Raw genomic sequence first — 15,074 nt, 5'->3', positions numbered from 1 at the left:
ATTTTGGTTCCAGCTAAAAGTATAATTATTATACAGTCCAGGTCTAGTACGGTATCGAATAACTGGAAGCGTATGTCTGTACTAACCAGCTGTCGAAGAACGCGTTAAATTAACCAGATAGCCCGTCGCTTTGTAACAGGATTTAATAGAAAGCAAAACACAAGCAAAAAACGTCGAATATAACAATAAGTTTAATAACGAACAGTTGGTGTGAAATGATACGTAAAAGAATTATTAATAGTAACAAAACTATAATTGGGCTTATTGCGTAGTTTATCACTTCAGAACCTATGATTACGGGTCTGAGGTCGATTTGAATGGACTTAATTGAAATCGGCCAACCCCTCTAATACGAAATACAGGTATTTATAAAACTATAACCGCTTAAGTCACGCAAATTTATTTACGCGTTTATTGTTTGTGCATTGAAAGTTGAAACTTGTGATTTGCCCGAGATAGCAAAACTTTAGTGGTCTACTATTGAAAACTTAAATTATATTTCACTTGAAAGGGTTGGTTTTATTGTTGTTTCAGGTACTTCTAATTTTTTATTATAGGAAACTTTTTTTTTTTCACTCGAGTTAATATAAAACCGAGAATATCAGCTGTTGTCGAAGAAAACGAGTTGATATTTTATAAACTAATCGTTATCTTTGATTTAAAAATACTTCAAATGGATGTTATTAGATATAATTTGGTGCTACGCAAAAGCATTTTTATTTTAATGAAAAAAATTAATTTCTGTATAATTATGTTTTCAATTAAGATTTTATCATCAATGTTTACTATGTAGACAAGCAATAAATACTTATAAAATGTTGTAGCCAATCATTTTTTACAAATTAAAAACTATTAAAATATATACTTACCAGAAACCACTGACGGAACTTCATTATACTTTTGGGTGGTCTTTCAATATTAATTCAGGTTTTACTATTACGCACTAAATAATTGATCAGTATGTATCACCTGTAATAAAAATGATATTATAACATAACTTAAGGATTACGATTATTTTTTGAGTATTAGTCGAATCGAATAATTTGAAAAATACTCTTTTTTACTTTCTTGTTACACAATTATGTAGTAAATTAAAATTTTTCAAGGGAAATCTAATATATTACATTTTTAATTAATTGTTATTATTTTCATTATAATTTTTAATTATAGTAAATGACCTTATTTTTAACCCGTTAATTCATTTAAATTAAAACAATTTAATTTATCTTTAGACCGTCAACATTTGTAATTTAGTAAATTGCTTTTTTAATTTTACCGCTCGGCTGGTCATTTCTGGTTGCATAATACAATTTGCTGAGAACATTTTAAATATACGAGTCAGATATCGTGTATTATATATTTTAAAACAGCCTTTAAGTTTATTTAATTTCCGTTTTTTTACTAATCCATACTCTATTTGTTGGCACCCTTTATATTTTACACATACTTTTATTTTTGCTTGTGGCATCTAAAAGTTTACTTATATATCAGACTTTGTCGGTACAAATGATTCTAATTCTTTATTTGTCTTCATATCAAATCAAAGCTTAATGAGATAATTATCACAGTAGTTTTCAGTTGTAGAATTTATCACATCATTTTTGATTTAGAAATTATTGCGTAAGTGTATTTTTTATATTTCGCTACTGCTTTTTTTTTATCACTGCCGTATATTACATTAAAACAATATTTAAAATCGATTAATGATTTCATTAAATTTTCTTTTAAATCATATAATCACGTTTTGAACCAATAGTCGTAATGGGTTTATAAGTTATCTGTAACATTAAAAATATAATTCACTCTGAAAAGTACAAGTAACCACGAAAAATAATTATAACAAACTGCCACTTGGAAAATCGAAACCATAACGGAAAAAGGTTAAAGAACAGCAGATAAAGAGAATTGTAGGCACACACCAAAAAGCCACAACAACCGTCTCCCGAGATAGTGAACAGGGGCGGCGGCGGCGGTCTAGTGTTTCAGCAGGTGCCGGTGTATTTGTTTGTTTGTACGGCCCACGTGCCGGCTACAGATTAACGTGTAATAATAACAGACCGGTTTGATCTTCTGCGATCGACCACCACCACCACCACCACCACCACCGTAACCACCCCTTTTGCGTTCAGCCACTGCATCTACCACACGTACGAGCTGGTATGTATTTAGAAATACATGTATATTTTTTATAAAGTAGCCCGGCTCGCGATAATAACCGAGGTCGATCGAGGCGACGATGATAATAGTACAATGTATTACTGTGTCAGCAACAGCAGCCAGCAAGTACATATCACCTGGACCAATCCAATATGTTATATTTAAGACAGCCGCTGCCTGTACGTCCAACACCACCTGCCGCGGTGATCTTTAGTATGTGTAGTTTTAAACGATCGAGTGTGAGCGATGGCTGGAACCACCACTGAAATTTGCCCGAAACCTCTACAGATTCTAACAGTGATTATTTATGGGAAATACATGTATTCATATAGTATAATTACACAGCTGTCGTAACATTATACTGACGTCGATGAGTTCACTCAATTATAATTATGTTATTATTTCAACAATGACCAAACAATAATAATCGCAACACACAAATACAAAGAACTGCCCATAAATTAATTTCTATATTGCGTTTTACAAAGTATTTCGGTTAAGAGTACATGACACGACAGCCACTTCAAACACGAACATCCATTATAGAAAATATGTAAATTTATATAGATTTGTAGACAACACTTATTGGTATTAAATGAGAAATAATTTTTAGTTAAGAGATTACCAATATAATTCAAAATTGATGTATTTCACTTGAATCAATAGGATGAGAAATGGGTTACATATTAATTTGGAATGAGAATGTTTTAGTAAAAAATATAGAATTTTGTAGAATCCATTTTACAACTAAAATATTTGACTGAATAAAATTCTGCTAACATTCAACGAGTATCTGTGTAGAAATTGAATTACAAAATACATTCGAGACCGTTTATGACATGTAAATTCTAAATTGTCATTCACTACCATGAAAAAAATTCGACTTAACCGTACCAACTTTTAGCAAAACTACCTATTCGTTATTACACTTCATATTGTGAATTGTAATTGTAGTTTAATTTATAATTAAACATTTTTTTGATTTCCCTGACATAATCCAGAGTCACCTTTTAATCCTGCTTACCATGAAATAAAAAATCTGTCACTCGTTTGTTCATCAAGTAAAAAAAAAAAAACACTTTATTCGCTTTATTATACGTAAAAGCGTCAAAAAAAGAACCCATAAATAACATTATACCCGACACTTGATGGCCAGTAAATGACGCTAGTGGAAATGTTGATTTTTCAACGTCGGGTTATCTGCCACTACAGTTTACATTCAAGGCGTTACTCTCTTTTTTTATGAACTATTATGAAATATATACGCATTGTTAGTCAAAGACGACATGTATTGTTTTTGTTAGATAATTTAAATTCAAAGCTTGAGATAGAAACTCGGTTGAGATAATATAAGGTCTAGCACGTTTTGAAATATCATAATAAAATATGAGGTCAATATCTCAATTACAAGAGAAAATATATCTTAGCTTTTGTTATACTTTATTGGACATCGCAAATATTTGATTAGTAATTATTATTTCTGGAAGACCTTGTTCCCAATTAAACATCAAAAAAGAATTCCTAAAATTGCTCTTGAAATTATTTCTAGCATATTATTAATTAATATTATTCTGCGTGACATGTTAAACAAGAAAACGAAAATAATTAATTGTATGGACACGTGCGTAAACTATAGTACAGGTGTTTAGAACAGAAAACGATTTCGTTTGATTATATTTCTTGGAAGCCTCAAACCAAAATAATGAATAAAGACAACCGAGTACAAGTTAATTCTTCTGCCCCTTTGTAATTTTTTTGAAAATATGTTTTATTAAATTATAATTCTCTTCAAGCAAAAGAGTAAAATATCAAGAAGTTGAAAAAAAAAAATAAGCAGTACGTTTCAAAAGATTTTTAACTTTTGATTACAAAGTTGAATCACGCGCAAGTATATAATTCCCCGTTGCATACATCTGTNTAAAAAAAATTAAACAGTACGTTTCAAAAGATTTTTAACTTTTGATTACAAAGTTGAATCACGCGCAAGTATATAATTCCCCGTTGCATACATCTGTTACAGGCTATTATATTTTATGTATATATATATGTACAAACAGAGGACATAACCCCAATATTGGCAGTTGGCAACCCGACCACTTTGTTGTTATTTGACTTCTGTGGGAACTTAACTTTTACCGAGTTTATACGATTTGAAACAACATTTATTTGAGTTATTTTTCTCAGTACATGATGTCATATACTTATATACATTTATTTTCTATATACATAAATATGCATTCGATTTATGATACATTGTATATCATATTTATCATTACAGTATTAAATTTTTTATTAGATACTGTAAAATTTTTTTTTAAATATCAGATAAGATATCTGAACATTAACAAAACCATTATAAATTTAGACAATTATTATAGAATTGAGAGTATCCAAAAAAAAAAGACAAAACTATTTATGATAACTATAATGTATGTGTGCTATGTATTACTTTAAATTTACAACCAATACATAAAAAACAAACCTTGTTGTTATAATTTGTTGAATAATTACTTTATGTCTTATTTTGATAGTAAAAAGTAGTTCTAAGAAGTAAGGGTCACGTGAAAATTTTGTTATAAATATCACTGTAGTGGGTATATTAGCATGTACAGTGTATATAATTGAATTTTTATTTTCTCACGGAAACTAAAAAACAATAATAATTATAGTGTATCTGAGCAATTAAGTGCGTATCATTTTATAAATATTGACATAACGGCAGTATATAATTATTTTTTCTCTGTACAACAATCGTTTTTTATAAGTATAGGATGTATAAAAATAATGTTTAAAATCAACAAATAATTTACGATATATGTGAGCATCTAATTTTCAAGTTGCAAAAAAAAACTTATCATATTATTGATCTCTGTTTTAAAATTTGATAATAATCTAAACATGTTCGGATAAAAATTATAGATTAATAAATTAATTACTTTTTTTGTACATTTCTACTTTATTTCACTAGTTAGTAGTTCTATTATACCAGAGAAAAAGAAAATACTTGAATAATAACTATTGGTGATCATTCATATAATTAAAATTAATTTATACTTCTAAAGTAAGTAGGTATAATTAAAATATTCTTATAAATGATATAAAAGAAAAATTTCCAATTATAAAAGCAAAAAATTTCACATGCCCTAGTAAAAATAAACAAGAAATAGAAATGAAAAATAATACACACAGATATATCTTCAATATAGTTAAAAAAATATGGATTTCAACGAGAAATTTCGATTTTATGGCTAATTCCCATAAGATGGTTGGTTTTTGCATTTAAAAAATATTTATTTGAATAAGACAATATTGAAAAGTTTTATTTGTTTTTACTCTATTGAAAACACATTAGCTTCCGCAAACAACTATAGAATTAATTTAGTAAAACATTTAGCGTGTGATATTCCTGATATCAGGAGTCTTTAAGATTGATTATAATAAATAGGACTGTTTTGAAATATTATATTTAATATTATTATTATCGAAATAAAACTCGTGCCCGACGATTCCACTTTGTACAAATTATCTAGTTGCGTGTTTATGTACTTGCGTGTTTGTTCATTGATTTGCCAATAGACATATGGGGCACATTCTCCAAATCCATCTGCAAAAAGAAAAAATAATAAAAATTGGCGTACCACAACACATTGAATGTGAAACCAAGGGCCATACTAAAACCATTTACTCTTAAATAACTGCCATTCATTCGTGTAATACTAATATGATATAATAATATATACTATAATATTGGAATTGTATTTCTAGAATTATAATGTTTTGAAAGTGTGTTAATTCATTTATTATAATTTCCACCAGGGATTAAAACATTATTTATTCAAAAAGGACATTTTATTTGATAAATCCAACACATTTTGATTGTAAAAGAATTTTTTTTAATAAACAAATTTTTCAAGTGGTTTTCAAACATTCGTGTAAAAAAATAAGTTGGTAAAAATAATTTTTATTTAAATTGTAGCTTTTGGAACAATTTTTTATTTTATTACAGACAAAATGAAAATATCGTTCAAAACCTACAACTCAAATAAAATTTAATTAAAATTCATTATTTTTTTTATGCTTTAGAAAACCTAGCTTATTAAAATATCTAAAGATATAACATAATAATCAAAACTAGTTATATTGAACAAAATGTAATTTAAAAAAAATAAAAATTTCAGTTCTCAATTTTCACAGCAATATTTTATCCTTTTTTTTGAGAGAGAAAATTGAACAAATAATTCTATATAACTTTACTAAGTGTAGGCGATTTTAAATTTAGATTTGGCACTACTACAGACTTCAAATATTCTTTATGTAAGTTGACGAAGTGACTGAATACCGTTTTAGTGTATCGACATTTGAATGTACGACAAATATATATGAGACAATGTGACGCGCCTAGCATAATACATTCATCAACATTAATAACTAAAGCAAAAGAATGGTCTTAAATCACATAATTATAGGTTTAATATAAACCTTACTTTATTTATTAAAATTTTCTATCATATAATTTTTTAGTTAATGCAATCGGACATCATAAAAAAATTGTCACTCAGCTTTGTAGTGTATTTAAATGGGACAAATAGACATGTTACTTCCATTGACTAAGCTATGCTAATATTTTATCAAGAAATGTAATAATGTAGGATTAATAGTAATTAATATCATATAAAAAATTGTTCAACTTTTTTGGTTATCAATGATAACATATGTTGATCAAATATTGGTTGATATAGCTGTCTTGTAAAGCAAAATTCAACGTCTCGTAGAGTAGTCACGGATACGTTATCACTTATAACTCAAATATGTTGAACTTTATCTTTTTAAAGTGTTTAATGCAATGAGAAACACGTTTATATATGTTACGTTAATTATCATATGCCCATATTATCATTTATAAAGGCCTATAAATAATAGGCCTCTATTGTCAATAATCGTGTAATTTTTTGTATATATGATAATTTTTTTTTATATTTCGTTTCAATAATTTTGATTTTAATAATTGTATAATTTTAACCAATACTAATATAAAAATGTCTTATTTCCACCTTGGTAAATCCCTACTTTATTTATTTTTTTTTTTTGAAAAACATTAATTTTTATGTACTTTACTTTGTACTTCTTTTTTTCAATTTTTATGTTGCAATCTTAATAAAAAAAATTCATCTAAATTTTATGATATTTTTTGTCATAAATTTATACATTTCTAATAACGTCCCCAACTCAACTCATTTAGTGACAATTCCTTAAAGTTTTATGTGTAACTACTACATTATTAAAATTAGGTCACTTCATATCGTCAAAATAATCATGTTTTATTGACGGTTCGTTCGTATAAATTGGGCTCATCCTGATTTTTTTAAACAAGACTAATTGTAACAATATTGCAACAACTAGCCTCATACGGAAACTTTTTATAAACATCGTTACCAAACAAAAACACATAATTTTTTTTTGAGATTTCAAAGTACATAATAAAATAGTATTATCTATTAACTAAATATTTGGTATCAAAAATATCTTGTCTTATAACTTTGGCTCAAAAAACAAAATGCAAAATATCTACTAATTTTACTATTGATACGCAAAAACATAAAAAGGCAAATAAATGTTGATATTGTTCTATTACAGTTTTGAATGACTCGTGTAAGAAATCTACAAATAGTTTAATCGACTCTGTATTCTGCTTCCAAGAACATAGAAAAATAATGAAATGTATATACATCATTATTACAACTATAGTTTTCTATTAATATTCTACAAATTATTCAAAGTGAAGATTTAACTTTAAAAGGTTTATAGAGACCTTATAGCTCCAGAAAGAAATCCTAATTATACTACAGCCTAAAAAATGTACAGACAAGTATAATTACTACATTAAAATATATTTTTAAGGATTTTTATTCTGAAATATTAATGAAGAAAAATTTTTTCTTGGAATTCTAAATGTAGTTTGTGTTAAGTAATTTATACTTTAAAAGCATGTTCGATTTAATTTAATTTACATTTTACAAGTATTTTTAATTTTAAGGGTTATCATCGGGTGCAGTCTTTAAAAAATATTTCAACCGGTTTTAAAAAGGTTAATACATGCACCGCCAGTCAAAGCCCCTTTTATCCAACATGTCTATTTTATTTTATTATGTTTAATAGACTATTAAGGATAATGATAGTTTAACGGGTCTTGAACGTCCACTTCAAGGCAGGAAATTGTGTCGTCGCCGTACCGTTTACTTGCATCGATCTAAGTGGTCACGTAGATTGAAAAAAATTCCATTTCCAAAGCCGGACCAAATTTTTAGATCGAATGATTTTTATACCCTGTAAAAAGTTAAGCTTATGTATCAATTGATTATAATTCTTAATTATAATTCCTAATAACTTATAATCAAAATAATTTAATCTAACTGAACATTTACAAGTTTTTCAACATTTAAAGAGTTTAGAAGTATCTTACAAAATTAATCCCCTTCAATTATTTTATCATATTACTTATATTCTATAAAAATATTTAATTTTTACAAATTTTAAAATGCTCTGGAAATTTAACCATAAAATATCAAGATGTTTTTTTACAAAATTATTTACAGATATCTACTCTTTAAAATAACTTTATTTTTTTTTTAATATTTCTGATAATATTTAAAAAATTATTTACATTTTATGATGTTATTATCTTCCTATTTTCTAACATTTTTTTAAAAAGAATGTAACAAAACATATTTAGTGGATCAAAGTTACAGAATTTATCAGAACAAACTGATATCGCGTCGTATATTTGCTCAAAACTGTTGGCGTCAAACGATAAAAACTGATGAAACTGCTCTTAAGTTATCATAAAAATAATAAAAAATATATGGGCATGAACAATTTAAAAAATGTAAGTTTTTAACATTCATTTCAACATCTCACAGACAAAATGAACTGCAACGTAGTCGGTTTTTGTCCTATATAAATATTTACAATGTAAAGTATTAGCATATACATTTCTATAAACATTTTTATTTCTGATTAATAAAAGCAATTTTTTGATAAATTTCAAACGTTTAAAAAATATTAAAAAGTATACTTTGTCTTTCAAAGTTAATCTTATGGTAAGATAAATCATATAGTCCGTTAAACCAATCTATAGTTCTGGTTTGATTATATAGTTAGTTGTATAATTTTTCTAGTTATTTTCATTATAACTCTCATAAGAGCTGTATTTAGAAAAGAGAAATTATTAAAGAATCTCAGTCTGAAATTAAATAAGTTTAACATTAATTATTGTGAAAAAGTGGTGTACTTAATATTGTTAACTGCATTGTCATATTCAGTAGAGTCCCATCTATCAGATTTTTTTTCATTGTGTAAATTATTAAAATAAAATTTATATGAATTATATTTTCATTTTACAGTAATAAAGTCTACACGAACCGTTATAAGTGTCGAAAGACAATCTAGAGACAAATTTAGACATAATCTTTTATTAAATTAATTTGTTCATGATGGATAATTGCCCGTTTCTATTGTGTCTAAAATTCAATCAATATAAGTGTACCGAGTTTTCAATTAAATAGTAATTACTAGTCAATCGCATTAATTTATAAAGTAATGCCGCAAAAGACAATAATAAAATGATTTGATTTTCAATCCTGTTAAATATCTTTCTACAAAAGGTCAACATAAGGGTATCAAAAATGTTTCACCGATGGATTTTTTTCGTGTCATTGACAATGATCAGATTAAGATAGCAGGAAGAATTCTCTCTCAGTGATTCACCGGGGAATTGCGACACGGCGCGAAATGTCAGCCTCGATGATTCACTAGGTTATTTTAAAATAGGCATTGGTTGTATAGGTACTTCACGGGATTTTTTCATTGACTCATTATGAATATAAGCTACACGGATTTGACTGATTCTGTAATAACTCTTACATAACTGTTAAAACTAAGTATGAACGACATTTGTTTAATGACACGATTACTGCTACTGTAATACTAGCATTGAGCACGTCATACAAAACATGGACGTCATAAGACTTATTACTGTATTAATAACATTGGAATTTTCCCCTGGCCTATGTTTGTCGAACAACCAAAAGGCATTTGACACATTAATTCTGATGAACTAAATTGCTAGTCGTGTGAATTTTTAGGGAGTACCAGTAAATTTAAATTGAAGGGTAAATAATGATATTAAAAATTTACCTCTCACTATAAGTCTTTCAAATTTGATACGTTTTATATTTTATTATTTGAATTTACTGTAAGTGGTTTAATTTACAAACGATCATAATTAACAAACCAACTGAATTGTTGTTGTGTTTAATTATTTGACGTGGTCTAATTGATAGGACTACTATTATTTTCCCTTTTTCCAGTGCAGGATAACTAAGTTAAGAAGTTAGCTACTACTTTCTAGATAACGTCTTTCAAAAACTTTAAAAACAATTTCCAGCGTTATCAATGTTCAACAGGGTCAAATTTTAATTAGGCTTTATTACGAAAAATCTTTAGTTCTTTAGTTCTTTAGTTGTGAGTACTTGCGCTTATTATGCTGTTGTAATAAATATTTAATAACTGTGAACTGAGTAAATATATACAAGTAACTTATCTTATCAAGTCAGAAACCGTTATATATGTATATATATTTTTTTATTATTCTCGATTCTTAATAAAGAACAACATAGGTAAATGTTTATAGAGTTAAGGAAATATTTTGCGTTGCCCATACAAAAAATATTTTAAGTGAGAATTGAAATTTTTACACAATTAAATTTTACTTAAGTAATAGTTTACTAAACGTGATTTAAGTTGGTGAAATCATAAAAAAATTACTAAAAACCTTGAATTTTTAGTACTATTAGTGGCGGACTGAAGGGTATCGGCCAACTGTGTTAGAAAAAAATTTGGCATGGCTATGTTTACGACATATATGTACGACGCAGGAAATGATTTATTTTTTTGGTCATTAAATTAATAATTTGAGATAATTTAATAATTTAGGCCAGTAATGGAAGTCCACATGTTATAAACCCTTAAATGTTTTGTCGTTAAAATAATGTAATTAACTTAAATTATTCTATCCACTCTAAACATTTCACCAATTATCCCTCTATGGACTCATTATAAATATGTTTTTGTAACTATTAGTTGTACAATATGAAAATATTAATTAAATTGTTAATAATTGTGCCTGCGGCACCTTTGGTCATAAGTAAAATAATCACTGGCCTAGTACTACGTTAACACAGTGGGCTAGTCCGTCCTCGGGTAGTAAAATTTTATTTTACAACAAAATTATTTGCTTCAATGTTATCGCAAAAAAATTTAAAAGCTTAATAATGCAAATTCAATTCTATGTCGGTCAGTTCATTAAAATTGTGTGATATTTTTTTGTAATAAAAAAAATAAAATGCTTGTGTTTATCCAATAATAGTTATTTTATCCTTAAGCAAAACCTCATTTAAAATTAACCTCGACGATTTTATTGTGATAAACCCAACGTTACTTTTACTATTTATCAATCAAATAATTGTATCATACATATTGTTGTATTTTTTCTTAATTCATTTTTCGACATTATTGATTATTTCACAGTTATATATTTTTTTTGTTATCAAAAGTATAATTACACTTTGATATCGTATTATTAAATTTATTCAATAATTACTTACAAATTTCCCAGTATAATAATACAACATTTGAGATGCTAAAATTTCATTAACACCCGTTAGTCGTTGTTACATAATATTTTTCCAGTGCGCCCTTTTCCTAATACTCGTATTATTTTAACGGCTAGCTCGATAGTTTCGCTGTGATCGCCCTGAGTTTACCGTGAATCTCTACCGTCAGCCAGGAATAGGAAGCCACTAGTGAGGAGTAGGGGAGTACAATGAAAGAGAGGGGAAAGCGGATAAGACGGTTTGGGGTTGGTGAAAAGGCGGACCGATTTTTCCACTACGTCGGCCCCTTCAAATTTATCCAGTCGTCGCGACGATCGTTCACCGGCAACATCGTTAGTTGCACGTTATCTCTCTACGTTCATAAGTGTATATGTTGTTTAATTGAGTGTGAGTTAAATGATAAAAAAACGGTTTTTTAACAATAATATTAAAAAAAAAAATTTCAACCGTAGTGAATTCTTTAAATTTAGTTTTTATTAAAAAAAGTGTTTTTTTTGTGATTATTTATTGTTTTTAGTTATGTATTATTTAAAAGACTTATGTATTACTACCTTATCAATGATCTCAGTACCGGAGATTTGTATTACAATGAAATACTTTAGTTTACTCGAAGGTGAGTTTTCAAAAATAATCATAATAAAAAAAATTTATAATCAATTTACATTTACAATTTACGATAAGCCATAAGACATTTTTTGAAGAAAAAATAAATGTTCATTAGCACAGTAGTAAATAATCGATGAAGTTATTTGAAATGAGTCTTGTGATTTTTGACTTCAGTCGGTTACCTTTTTTTTTTTTGTTATTTGTAATTTCAAAATATAAATAGGAATATAAACTATTGGCGAATTGGATTTCTTGTGATACTTAATGTAATTTTAAGTTTAGTTATTTGAAAAAATATTAACGTAGTTGAAGTTTTATCAATTTATTATTTGATAATAGTCGCGTAGAATGGAATCGTTTATTTAAATAGGAAGTTTTACATCACTGTGTCACATATAATTTTACACTATTCAATAATATTGATAAGCGGTGTTATTTATCAAGTCATAAAATTTGAAGACAGTTTATTTTCACGTCTAAATTTATACTAATATCAACGATTTCAATGTTATCAGTGGACAATGTCAGACTCAATAAACTGTTTTAAATAATTATAGTTTTATTAATGAATAAAATCTATTTTTACTCCGCAATTTTTATTTTTTCATATATCACGTGTGTACCAACAAGTAGCAGCCCGTCAACTCTTAATTTTTAAATAGTAACCGGTCCTATTATACATGACTTTTGTATGCTCTTTTATTATGAGTAGGCGAAAAATAATGTCAATAAATTATTCTGAAAAATAAAATAGAATTTTAAATTTAGTTTTGCTCCGATAACTTGTGAAATTTTTAATTCTTGAAACAATTACTATTTGCTCTGGGATTCCTACAATATTTAAGAAAAAACTTCCTCTGCGTGTAGGACATGCGTGTTTTTCACCCCACAATAGTTAAAATTGTTTGCACAACGTAAAAATATTTATCATTGTGCTTTCAAAGTAGACACAAGCAATGCTATTTACTATACACGGCTCTATATAAATCGAACGACAGCCATTTATAGAACGGTGTGTGTGATAGTAATAATAAATACCGGCGGCACGGACGTTTATGTTGTTTTATAAGGGATGAAGATTGCTACGAGTGAAAATAATTAATTTTTTTTAAGGTAGAACATACGTTTTTTAAATAACGCCATGTAAAAATGATTGTTATCACAAAACACGGATGACATCAGATAGATCTCTAAGTATTTGCGTTGAAAAAATTTGTTGTCATAAAAACAGTTTAAATAATTATATAAATGGTTAAATCATCGTGGCTTCCTAATCAAAATTTAACTTAAACTAATGATAATTAATGTTGTATCCTTACATTGACTATAATTATGACTACTTCAAATTATTTTTCGTATACTCTCATCGACAAATATTTAATTAGTCATAAGACTAGCGGGATTAAATAAGTCTTGAGCACCTATAGGTTGGAAATGTTTGTTGACACGCAACCGGCACAAAATCAATACTAGTAATAATAATAATAATAATAATAACAATAATAATATCGTGTGTAGTGCGTTTCGAATACTAAGTAATAGGAAATTTTAACGATGGCCAAACGATGCACCAGTTAGGTTATTGGTACTCGTGAGTAATATTGATAATCTATAGTACCACATGATTGATAGACCGACCAAGTCGAGAAATTAAAAAAAAATTCCATTATTTACTAGGCAAAAACCGGCGCATCACAATAATATTGTCAACACTCTGGGCTTTTATAGTTAGGCACACATAGAAGGATATGATTATACGTACAAAAAATAATTAAAATATTATATCGATTGTTAAGTGTGCATAATAACAGACACACAAATAACCATTAAAATCTCGGACACGTTAATCGATTCAGTTAATAAACTACAACATTGAGTACACGTGAACGGCCAATAAAGATGTCTAATCGACGATTGACCTGAAAGGGGTCGGTCTCGAAAAGGTGATCGATTACTTGTGTGTGTGTGTTGGTGTTTTTTTTTTAGAGAGCTTCTGCAGCCTATGTAACGCGAATGCATGGTCGGTGGTCCATCGAAAAATGGATCCGCTGTAAAACGCATAAGTGTTTTTCATTTTACCCACAGATTTTTTTTATTAATAGTAAAGTAGTTAATAGACCCAATTAATCCATCACGTCGTGTTTATCGTATAAAAGCTAATCTTTACTATGTTAAGTAAAAAACGATTGAGAAACGTCTGCGGTCAGCATAAAATACTGACGCGGAGATATTATTTTGTAAAATATATACTTAACGGCTTTTAAAGACCTGAACTTGAATTTTTCGTGATCCGTGTGCGTAAATAGTTTAAATTCGCTCACCCCGGTGAGTTCTAGTGGCTAAAACCTCTTGAATTCCAGAATGACACCACATAATTTACATATTATCTGTTAACAATATACCGTAATGGCGTTCAATGACGAGATACCGTTTTAAAACCGTATATCTGTAAAAAGCTTTTAAAATGTGACAAACTATATCATTATTATTATTATTGATTATTCATTCGTGTCACGGGTTTTCTATTTAGTATACCAGTTTGCCCTCTGATCATGAAATCATTTTAATATTTACACTTAAATCGAAATATATTATTTATGTTTGATTTGCTGTTTTTAATGCAAAGTGTGCTAGATGACC

General features: G+C 27.7%; 1 protein-coding gene across 2 annotated transcripts in view; it reads left to right on the top strand.

Annotated features, from left to right (window-relative positions):
* LOC126895580 (protein rhomboid) overlaps positions 1-15,074 on the top strand; it is a 69,238-nt gene that overhangs the window by 43,287 nt on the left and 10,877 nt on the right. The window contains exon 1 of one of the 2 annotated variants that reach the window (XM_050667601.1): positions 12,108-12,441. The exons of the other annotated variant lie outside the window; for it this stretch is intronic. The gene's annotated coding sequence lies outside the window, so the exon portion shown is untranslated. Of the gene's footprint in view, positions 1-12,107; positions 12,442-15,074 lie in introns of those variants that run through there. 2 annotated transcript variants of the gene reach the window in all.

This window comes from Daktulosphaira vitifoliae, unplaced genomic scaffold (genome assembly GCF_025091365.1).
Source record: "Daktulosphaira vitifoliae isolate Bord-2020 unplaced genomic scaffold, ASM2509136v1 Scaffold_1, whole genome shotgun sequence".
Taxonomy (NCBI): domain Eukaryota; kingdom Metazoa; phylum Arthropoda; class Insecta; order Hemiptera; family Phylloxeridae; genus Daktulosphaira; species Daktulosphaira vitifoliae.
The sequence above is the reverse complement of the archived record's forward strand: the minus strand, read 5'-3'. Positions and strand labels throughout refer to the sequence as shown.